Consider the following 10,580-nt stretch of genomic DNA (forward strand, 5'->3'; position numbering starts at 1 on the left):
AAAAATGAGGATACTGTCAGGCATGACGTAAAGAATGAGTTCTGGGAGATGAAGGAAATGCCTGCAACTGTTCCTTTGGCTCTGAGACTCTGGAGTTTCTTCCAGTGTTTGGGAGCAGATTTCAGCAGGAGGCAGTTTTTTTCTTTTAGTTTTCAGCAACTTTCTCTAAGTGGGTGTGCACTTTTGCTTTCTCTGACCATCTGGACTCTGTCCAGTTTCATGCTGGCCTAGCTTGGGGACTGTATCTTTGTTATAAATCTAGGTTTTCCCTAGGGATTTAAAGCATTTGGAGCTTCAAATTGATTGACTGAGTCATGAGCACATGAGAATCCCTGGTCAGATTTGAGGTTCTGACTCATTCAGAGGGCACAGTCTATGAGCTCCCAAGGAAGCAAAACCTTCAGTTCTGCAGCCCTTTGAATATTCATACATGGCCTCATTTCTTTGTGAATTATCCTTGAACAGGATAAGCAGAAAAGTATTTGTTTAGGCATGGATTAAACTTTTCTTTTCATGTGGGCTTCTGTGCATATTTTCTTTATATAACACACAATAAATTTGCAGAAACAAATATCTAGAAAAATAAAATTGTCTATTATATTTTTCTTCCTTGCATCACCCCCATCAAATCATGATCTGTTGAGAAAAAGGCCATCAGTCATAATTTGCCCTGGGGCACATGTTGGGGTTGCTGGTTATCAGTAACCAGCAATCAAAAGGTGCAAATCACTTTACATTTTATATTTAAATAAACTGTTTCCCTCTGTTAGACCTTGCAAGACAGTGCAGACCATTGAGACATTTGAAATTAGATGGGATCAGGTTAAACCATTCTTAAAAATTACCCTACCCAGGAGTCAAGGATGATGAGGAGTTGGATGGGAGGAGGTAGTGGTGGGGATGGAGGAAAGAGCCTGAGATACTCTCAGAAGGGTAAATAAAGGCAATGGGAAGCTCCCTTATGCTCCCTGGGATAATGGAGTTGGGCACTGACAGCCAGGCAGGAAGAGGCTCTGGCTCCCAAGGGCTCATAATTTCCCAAGCGTGGGAGTGAGCTGATAGAAGGCCCCAATGTGCCAGCAACAGGAGGTGACTTTGCAAAGCAAGGGAAGGCACTGGAGGATGCACTCGTACTGCCCCACTACAAGGGAGTGGGGAGTTCCTGCAATTCTTCAGGATCACCCACACCAAGGAAATACGAGAGAGCCCATGGGCACCCCCTAGCTAGCACGGAGAATCACCCACACAGAGAGGGCAGGCCACCAGGACATCATCAGAAAGCCCAGCCAGAGCCAATTTAAGCAGTAAGGTAAAAGAGTTCAAAGATGGCATTTTGAACTATACTGTTTCTGATTTAATGCACTGTAGGATAACTGATAAATCAGTGGATTTGACTGATTTTACCTGAAAGGGACATATTTACTGCTATCAGTAGAAATGGGGGCTTGTGAGAAAAATTAAAGGCATTCTAAAAATAAGTTTTAATTTCTGTGTATGAGTATTGGGGATTACTTTAAATGGTAAATAGCCCATTACATTTGTTTATCAAATTAATTTTTTAACCAAGTTATCCATTTCCTCAGGTCCCTCAGGTGCCTTAAATTAGGCAAGAATGCTTGTCGGAGAAAGGCTCCATTTGGTAACTGGGTTAACCTTAATCTATAAGTAGCAATTGTTAAGTAAGTTTTCTTGGGTACAGTTTTCACTAGATGCCTCCAGACACCAAATCCATAAATATCCAGGGTTCACATAGAAATTGTACCTGCTGATTCATAAATGTTGACACTGATGGGTGACCAATGAAGGTATATGTGACTGTTAGTAATAACTGTATTCATTTCTGAGCATTTAATTGCTTATTCTTTTGCTTAGAATTTCTACAGTACGTCATCTATTTATAACTAAATGCCATACACAAAGTGTGGAGAAGAATTTTATTAATTTCTGAGTGTTGATCTGCTTTAAAAATACGTATTTTTGAGCATTTACTTTCATTATCAAAGGTCAAAAATTTTAAGACACTTGAAATATAACGTATAGCTTATAAAATAGCTGAACTACGTGTAAGAGCATGAGAAGCTGAGAATAAATGCTAATCATCCCATACAATACACTGCAGGCCTAAAAATGAAAGCTAAGGATAAAAGAGATGGGCAAAAGATACTAAAGAAAGATAAGGGAGATTTAAATGAAGAGTGGATTTTTTTTTCCATTGGAGATGAAAAAGACTGGAAATTAAAAAGCAAAGAGAGAGAATATTTAAAAAAGAAAATTAAAACAACATAATGGAATTAAATACCAAGAAAATATCTTGTGGACCAGAAACTTAACAGAAATGCAAAGCAGGCCGGGAATCCTGCCGGAGCGTTGGGGGAGTTTAGCTGCATTGAGTTAACGGGGTCTAAAAGTGCTGCACATTAGGCAGGGAGGGGTCAGGTTCCAAGTGAAGCTGAGTGCACAGGAAGTCGTGAGGACACAGACAGCATCTCACAACCAGGAGCAGAACCAACATGCCTGGCTCAGGGACTCCCTCAGCCATTAACTCCAACATCACCACGTTGGACATCTTGGATGGCAGGTGAAGACAACTACAACAGGCAAACTGGAAGTGGTAAGCTGGTGAAGAAAGGCATGGTGGAGTGGGGAATGTACTAAAAATGATTTCAGAAGCCAAAATTCCAAAACACACAAAGCATCTCATGTCAAAAAAAGACAGCCGAAAAAATATCAACTATGAATTAATTCCAAATAAAAGTAAATTTAAATTTTGGTGAGCAGTAGAACAAGATATTATGAAAAGGGTAGAAATGAAATAAGAAAAAAGATAAGAAAAAGACTAACTAGAAATCTTAGGAACTATATACACACACATACAAATATATATGTATGTGTGTGTATTCAACAGATAGGATAAACTCTGGTTAAAGTAAAAAAGAAAATTTGTGTGTTCAAAGATAACTTTGAGGAATTTACCCAAATGAAGCACAAAGAAATAAAGAAATCAAAATATGTGCATGAATAGCTAAAATATATGGCAGAGTTTGAGACTTCAATAAATATCTGATCATTCCATTAAAAGTGAAGGTGAGAATAATGGCAAAATAAAATTTGTTGAGATAATGGCAGATATTTTCCATATTTGAATACAGACATGAATCCTTATGTTGAAAATAAAGAAAAATAAAAACATGAAAACAAAAAAAAGTCCATAGCTAGACACATCATATTGAAACTGCAAAACATCAAAGTTAAAGAGGAGAAATTTTAAACTACTAAAAGAAAAATCCCAAATAATCTACAGAAGACAGAGGGCAGAACTCTCATTAGAAAGAACTGATGACAAAAGACAATGGGGTAATGTATTAACTATTTTGAGAGAAAATATTGATTGGTCTGGTAACTTATACCCAGTTCAACAATAATTCAAAGATTAAAATGAAATCAAGACACCTTTAGATGTACAAATTTCTAAAGGATTTACCGCGAATGATTCATTAAGAGAATGATTATGTGATTTCTTCATGTAATAAGAAGAAAACTGAGGCACAGGACTTAAAAATAATGGAGGCATACAGGACATTAAAAAAATCAGAGACACACAAAATATATTGGAAATTTAATTTGCTAACTAAAACTCTAGCCAGTGATAATAAGGTATGTGTGTATATGTATGTGTATGTGAATGTTTGTCTTTTGTGATGAAGCATTATATTGGTCAGGGAGAAGAACAGAGTCATGGGTTATTTCTAGAATTTGAAAGAAAAAATATATAAATATTAAAAATATAAGGATATTCACTAAGGAAAGAGAAATACATTTTATAGCTTCTATGAGAGTAGGGGATAAAAGGAATGTAGAAAACTTTATCAATCTAACAGAAGGCAGGAAAACATAAAAAAAGAAACAAAGAAAAATGATGACAAAGAGAAAACATGGAGTACAAAATAAAAAGAATGCAAGTATGTCGTAATTAGTTACTTGAAGTTCAGTCTATAATGTTGAGTGTATGCTGCTTGCAAGAGATCTGAATTGAATGCAGACATGAATCCTTATGTTGAAAATAAATAAAAATAAAAATATAAATAAAACACAAATCACAAAAATAGATTTAAAATAAAGTATTAAAAAATATACCAGGCAAATGATAACCAAATAAAGGATATATGTGTTAATATCAAATCAAATCAAATAGAATGTAAGGCAAAAAGCTTTGATAGGGATTAAGAAGGATACTACATTATAATAAAAGAACATTCTACCAAAAATATAACAATCATGAATTTTTAAGCATCTAAAAATACAGCCTTGAAATATATAGAAAAGAAACTGAATTATTTGTAAAAATTGACAAAACAGAATCCAGTTGAATTAAAAACCTAATATGAAATGAAAAACATTCAGAAGAAAATGTTGGTGAATATAATCAAAGCTCAAAACTTGAAAAATGATTTCTGCCACAGGATACAAAAAATAAATAATAAAGAAAAATACAAATACATCTGTACAAATTAAAATTTTTTGTATCAAAATATACCTTATAAAGGAGAAAAAATAATTCAGACAACCAACACAGGATTATGTAAGCAAAAAAAGATTAATATCCAGTATGTAAAAAAACTCCTACAAATTGATATAAAATGAAGACCTATTAGAAAAATGGGCAAAGAAAAGAATCAATTTAAAGAGGAGAGAAACTGGCCAATAAACAGAAGAAAAAAAATATTCTCACTAGTTAATTGGGGAACTATTTATCAAAACTCTAATAAGATAATATTTCATATTCATCATATAGGAGAAAATATAACAGTTGGTGTGACAGAACTCTCATATGTTCCTGGTGGGTGTACAGTTATTAAGGAGAGAAATTAGTCAATATATAGAGAAGATGAAGATATCCATGTCTTACAACCTGGATTTTCTATTTCTAGATTTACACCCTAGAGAAATTCTTATACAAGTGTGTGAAAGAAATGCATGAGAATGTTTATTGTCCCAAGGAAAAACTAGAAAAAAATCAAACGTCCATCAGTAGGAGGAAAGATAAATATATTGTTGGGATATTCATACAATGGAATACATTGTAACTGCATATAGCAGTTAAAATGGATGAACTCAGTTTACATGTATCAAGATCAATAAATCTGTAATACTTATTAAATCATGAAAACAGTGACTTGGAAATATCTATAATATTGCACCATTCCTTTCAGGTTTAAAATTTAAAAACTATACTATAAATTGGTTATCATTACATACATATATGTTGTAGAAGAAAAATTTATGTGAATGTTTGTGTTTTGTGATGAAGCATTATATTGTTCAGGGAGAAGAACAGAGTCATGGGTTATTTCTAGAATTTGAAAGAAAAAATATATAAATATTAAAAATATAAGGATATTCACTAAGGAAAGAGAAATACATTTTATAGCTTCTATGAGAGTAGGGGATAAAAGGAATGTAGAAAACTTTATCAATCTAACAGAAGGCAGGAAAACATAAAAAAAGAAACAAAGAAAAATGATGACAAAGAGAAAACATGGAGTACAAAATAAAAAGAATGCAAGTATGTCGTAATTAGTTACTTGAAGTTCAGGGTCTTAGGTAGCTGAGTGACATGAAGTGCACAAATATATGTGTTATGGGTGTCCCAGACGGAGAAGAGAGGGCAAAAGGGGGAGAAAGAATAATAGAAAAAATAATCACTGAAAATTTCCCAACTCTTATGAAAGACAGAAAATTAGAGATTTAAGAAGTACAGCCCACCCCAAACAGAAGAGACCCCAGTAGACCTACTTGAAGACACTTACTGTTCAGATTGTCCAATGTCAAAGACAAAGAGAGAATTCTGAAAGCAGCAAGAGAAAAGCAATCCATCGCATACAAGGGAAGCTCAATAAGACTATGTACAGATTTCTCCACAGAAACCATGGAGACAAGAAGACAGTGATATGCTATATTTAAGATACTGAAAGAGAAGAACTGCCAACCAAGAATTCTATATCTGGCAAAACTGTCTTTCAAAAATGAGGGAGAGATTAAAATATTTTCAGACAGACACTGAGAGAGTTCATGAATAAGAGACTAGTGCTACAAGCAATACTAAAGGGAGTGCTACAGGCTGATAGGAAAATACAGGAGAGACAGGTTTGGAGAAGAGTGTAGAAAAGAAGATTATCAGGAAGAATACAGGAGGGAGAGGAAAAAATAAGACATGACATATAAAATCCAAAAGACAAAATGGTAGAAGAAAGTACTGCCCTTACAGTAATAACACTAAATGTTAATGGATTAAACTCCCCAATAAAAAAACACAGACTGGCAGAATGGATTAAAAAAGAGGACCCACCTATATGCTATCTACAAGAAACTCACTTTAGACGCAAGGACAAAAATGGCTAAAAGTGAAAGGTTGGAAAAAGATATTTCATGCAAACAGCAACCAGAAAGAAGTGGGAGTAGCTATATTAATATCAGACAAATTAGACTTCAAAAGTAAAACAATTAAAAGAGACAAAGAAGGATATTATATATTAATAAAAGGGTCAATTCATCAAGAAAACATAACAATCATAAATATTTATACAACAAGCCAGAGTGCCCCAAAATTCATGAGGCAAACACTGAGAACACTGAAGGGAGAAGTAGATAATTCTTAAATAATAGTTGGAGACCTCAATACACTACTCTCTTCAATTTATAGAACATCTAGACAGAGGATCAATAAGGAAATGGAGATGTTGAACTGTATGATAAATGAACTAGATTTGCCAGACATTTATAGAACACTACATGCCACAACAGCAGGATACATGTTTTTCTCATGTGCTCATGGAACATTCTCTTGGATAGACCACATGTTGGATCACAAAGCAAGTGTCAACAAATTTAAAAATATTGATATCATAAAAAACACTTTCTTGGATCATAATGGAATGAAGTTGGAAATAAATAACAGGCAGAAGATTGTAAAATTCACAAATACATGGAGACTAAGCAACACACTCTTAGAAAACCAGTGGGTAAAGGAAGAAATTACAAGAGAAATAAGTAAATATCTCAAGGCAAATGACAATGAAAACACAATATATCAAAATTTATGTGATGCAGCAAAGGCAGTGCTGAGAGGGAAATTTATTGCCCTAAATGCCTATATTAAAAGAAAAGAGAGAGCAAAAATTGAGGAATTAACTGTCCACCAGTGGACAGTAGGAACTAGAGAAAAAAACAGCAAACTAACCCCAAAGCAAACAGAAGGGAAGAAATAACAAAGATTAGAGCAGAAATAAATGAAACTGAGAACAGGAAAACAATAGAGAGAATCAACGAAACCAGAAGTTTGTTCTTTGAGAAAATCAACAAAATTGATGGATCCCTAGCTAGGCTTACAAAAAAAAAAGAGAGAGAGAGAGAGAGAGAGAGAGAGAGAGAGAGAGAGAGAGAGAGAGAGAGAGAGAGAGAGAGAGAGAGAGAGGCAGATGCAATCAGAAATGGGAAAGGAAACATAACTACTAACCCTGCAGAAATAAAGGAAATAATGAGAAAATACTATGAACAACTATATGCTAATAAACCAGGCAACTTACATGAAATGACAACTTCCTAGAAAAGCATAAACAATGAACACTGACCTGAGAAGAAATAGAGAACCTCAACAAACCAATCACAAATAAAGAGATTGAGTCCATCATCAAAAAGCCCCCCAAAAAGAAAAGCCCAGGACTAGATGGCTTCACATGTGAATTCAACCAAGTATTTAGGAAAGAATTAATACCAATCCTGCTCAAACTCTTCAAAAAAATTGAAGAGGAGGAAAGCTACCCAACTCATTCTATGAAGCCATCACCCTAATACCAAAATCAAAGATACTACAAAAAAAGAAAATTATAGACCAATCACTTTAATGAATATAGATGCAAAAATCCTCAACAAAATACTCACAAATTGAATCCAGCAGCACATTAAAAGAATTATATGCCATGACCAAGTGGGGTTTATTCCAGGTATGCAAGGCTGGTTCAACACAAGAAAATCAATTAATGTAACACACCACAACAATAAATCAAAGCAGAAGAACCACATGATCATCTCAATCAATGCAGAAAAGGCATTTAACAAAATTCACCATCCTTTCTTGATGAAAACACTTCAAAATAGAGGAATAGAAGGGAATTTTCTTAGTATGATAAAGGCAATATATGAAAAACCCACAGCTAACATTGTACTCAATGGGTTGAGACTGAAAGCTTTCCCTCTAAGATCAAGAACTTTCACTGTTTGCAGATGACATGATTCTCTATATAGAAAATCCAGAAAAATCTACAGCAAAGCTATTAGAGCTAATCAATTAATACAGCAAAGTGGCAGGCTGCAAGATCAACATGCAAAAATCTATAGTATTCTTATACACAAGTAATGTGCAACAAGAGGAAGAAATTTAAAAAAATTCCATTTACAGTAGCAACTAAAGAATCAAGTATTTAGGAATAAACTTAACAAAGGCCGCAAAAGACCCATACAAAGAAAACTACAAGAAACTGCTAAAAGAAATCAAATAGGACCTAAAAAAATGGAAGAACATACTGTGTTCATGGATTGGAAGACTAAATATAATTAAGATGTCAACTCTACCTAAACTGATTTATAGATTAAATGCAATACCATTTAAAATCCCAAAAACTTATTTGCAGAAATAGATAAACCAATAACCAAATTTATTTGGAAGGACAAGATGCCCCAAATAGCCAAAAATATCTTGAGAAAGAGGAACGAAGTGGGAGTCTCACACTACCTGACTCTGAAGCATATTACAAAGCTACAGTGGTCAAAACAGCATGGTACTGGCATAAGGATAGAGATACTGACCAACAGAATCAAATTGAATGTTCAGAAATAAACTCTTGCATCTACAGACCATTGATCTTTGATAAGGCAGTCAAGCCAAAGCAATCGGGACAGAGCAGCCTCTTCAATAAATGGTGTTTGGAGAACTGGAGATCCATTTCCAAAAGAATGAAAGAGGACCTCTATCTAACCTTATACAAAAATTAACTCCAAATGGATCAAAGACCTAAAAATTTGTGCTAAGTCCATAAAACTCTTAGAAGAAAATGTAGGGCAATTTCTTAAAGATCTTGTGATGGGGGTGGTTTCCTTGACCTCACACCCAAAAGACAAGCAATGAAAGAACAAATAGACAAATGGGATATCCTCAAAATCAAACACTTTTGTACATCAAAGGACTTTGTTAGAAAAATAAAAAAAAGGCAGCCTACACAATGGGAGACAATATTTGCAAACCACATATCAGATAAGGGTTTAATATTCCAAATACATAAAGCAATCCTATACTCAACAACAGAAAGACAAACAACCCAATTAAAAAATGGGCAAAAGACATGGACAGACACTTTTCTGAAGAGGAAATACAAATGGCTCAAAAACATATGAAAAAATGCTCAACTTCACTGGTTACTATGGAAATGCAAATCAAAACCACAATGAGGTATCATCTCACACCTACCAGAATGGCCATTATCCAAAAAACAGAAAACTACAAGTGCTGGAGAGGATGTGGAGAAAGAGGCACACTTATTCACTGTTGGTGGGAATGTAGAATAGTGCAACCACTCTGGAAGACAGTATGGAAGTTCCTCAGGAAGCTAAGTATAGATTTGCCATATGACCCAGCTATTCCATTACTAGGTATATACTCAGAAGAACTGAAAGTTAAGACATGAATGGACATTTGTAAACCAATGTTTATCATGGCATTATTCACAATAGCCAAGAGATGGAAACAGCCCAAATGTCTATCAATGGACAAGTGGATCAACAAACTGTGGTACGTAAGCATGATGGAATATTATGCAGCTCAAGACAGAACAAAGATATGGAACATATAATAACATGGATGAATCTTGAGGACATTATGTTAAGCGAAGTTAGCCAGAAATAAAAGGAAAAATACTGTATGATCTCACTAATATGAACTAACATTAATGAGCAAACTTTGAGTTAAAAGCTGATAACACAGGCTACCAGGAGATAGAAAGAGGGTAGAGATCGGGCATTTGATACTGAAAGACTACAGAATGTTCAGCAGAAATTGTATAGACCCAGAAATTGATAGCATAACAGTGTGTGATGGTAGCACAATATTGTAACTACACTGAACAAAGATGTCCATGAGTAAGGCTGAAAGAGGTGGACTAGGAGATAAAGACTGGGACTGTTTAACTTAGCAAAAACTGGAGTGGTTAATGATTGTGACTAAATGTACAAAATAAAACTGTTCTTGCATGTAGGAGAACAAATGAATGCTAACCATACAGAGTGTTGGAAAGGGGATGGTAGGGGGAAAAATATAATCAAAGCAAACTGGAGTCTATGGTCAACTGTAACATTGCAATATGCTTCCATTATGTAACAAAGGCAATATACCAAAGTAAATAAGTATGAGAAGGGGATATAAGGGAGGAATATGGGATTCTTGGTAGTGGTGTTGTTGTCTGACCCTACTATTATATTGTATTGTATGATTTTTTATTTTTCTTTTTATTATCTTTTTTTATTATTCATTA

The sequence above is a fragment of the Choloepus didactylus genome, chromosome 5 (genome assembly GCF_015220235.1).
Source record: "Choloepus didactylus isolate mChoDid1 chromosome 5, mChoDid1.pri, whole genome shotgun sequence".
Classification (NCBI taxonomy): domain Eukaryota; kingdom Metazoa; phylum Chordata; class Mammalia; order Pilosa; family Megalonychidae; genus Choloepus; species Choloepus didactylus.